The sequence below is a fragment of the Etheostoma spectabile genome, chromosome 15 (assembly GCF_008692095.1).
Source record: "Etheostoma spectabile isolate EspeVRDwgs_2016 chromosome 15, UIUC_Espe_1.0, whole genome shotgun sequence".
In the NCBI taxonomy this organism is placed as follows: Eukaryota; Metazoa; Chordata; class Actinopteri; order Perciformes; family Percidae; genus Etheostoma; species Etheostoma spectabile.
In genome coordinates, this window is record NC_045747.1 from 26,203,989 (window position 1) to 26,205,056 (window position 1,068).

The window sequence follows — 1,068 nt, forward strand, 5'->3', positions numbered from 1 at the left end:
TGTGTGTGTGTGTGGGGGGGGGGGGATTAAGGATCAGTGCATATGCCCAACATGTTGCTTACAACACCCATACCATGTTGCAATGGTGCCTATTATGCATGCTTTGATATATGTGTGTTTGTGTGCATGTCAGCATGAAAGCAGTGCATGGCATGTACCCGTATGCAGGGGCTGAAAGGCAAAAAAACAGGGAGAACGAAATATAACTGTGCAGTGCAACCTCTGCTTGCCAGTGACCAACCTGCTTTCAGCGTTCAAATAACTCCCCCTCCTACCTGAAGCATCTTAAAGTACTTTTTTTTTTTAATTAGCCAAGGGTAGTTGTCTGCTGTATTTTTACTGGTCACTTTTTCTCTATTTTTGTAGCTGTATTAGGTAGACTTTTTTGTTAAGTACATATTTCCATATGTGTTCATTCATAGTTTTGATGCCTTCAGTAATAACCTATAATGTAAATAGTCATGAAAATAAAGGAAAGGCATTGAATGAGAAGGTGTGTCCAAACTTTTGGCCTGTACTGTATATATACATGTACACATATACAGTATCCATCCAAATTTGATGTGTAAGTCTCTTCACTTAAGCTATTATTTAATTAATAAATTCATTTTAATTTATTGTATTGATTAAATGAACTATAATTTGCCTAAAGATGATTATTTTGTGTTTTTGTCTGTCTGATTGAATGCTTGTGTTAAGGATTCACCCCTGTAAGATTACATTTATGATCAGATAATCATTTTCGTTTTTTGTGAGAGAACAAGGAAATTCAATTATAAAAAGGTTAAAAACAAAACAGAAACAAGATGTTTGATTGAATATTGGAGCTAATTTCTTAGAACTTAATCAGAACAGGTGATAGTGTTTGAAATGTAACAATTGTATAACTTTGTGTGGTAATATAAACATAGTAGCATTTGCAGAAAGACAACATTCCCCCACACAGACACACACTCAGACACGCACACATACTGTACAGACACAAAGACACACACAGAGACACACAGACACATAGACACACACACAGACACACACAGCAGGCCCAGTTAGGAGGAGGACACAGTTAAG

At 36.3% G+C, this 1,068-nt stretch overlaps 1 protein-coding gene and 1 long non-coding RNA gene across 2 annotated transcripts in view; one reads left to right on the forward strand and one right to left on the reverse strand.

Annotated features, from left to right (window-relative positions):
• il16 (interleukin 16) overlaps positions 1-1,068 on the forward strand; it is a 56,590-nt gene that overhangs the window by 38,109 nt on the left and 17,413 nt on the right. The window lies entirely within an intron of this gene.
• The window catches only part of LOC116702405 (uncharacterized), a 10,562-nt gene continuing 10,419 nt past the window's right edge, over positions 926-1,068 (reverse strand). Inside the window, exon 3 of the long non-coding RNA XR_004335149.1 lies at positions 926-971. This is a non-coding gene — a long non-coding RNA (uncharacterized LOC116702405). The remainder of the gene's footprint in view (positions 972-1,068) is intronic.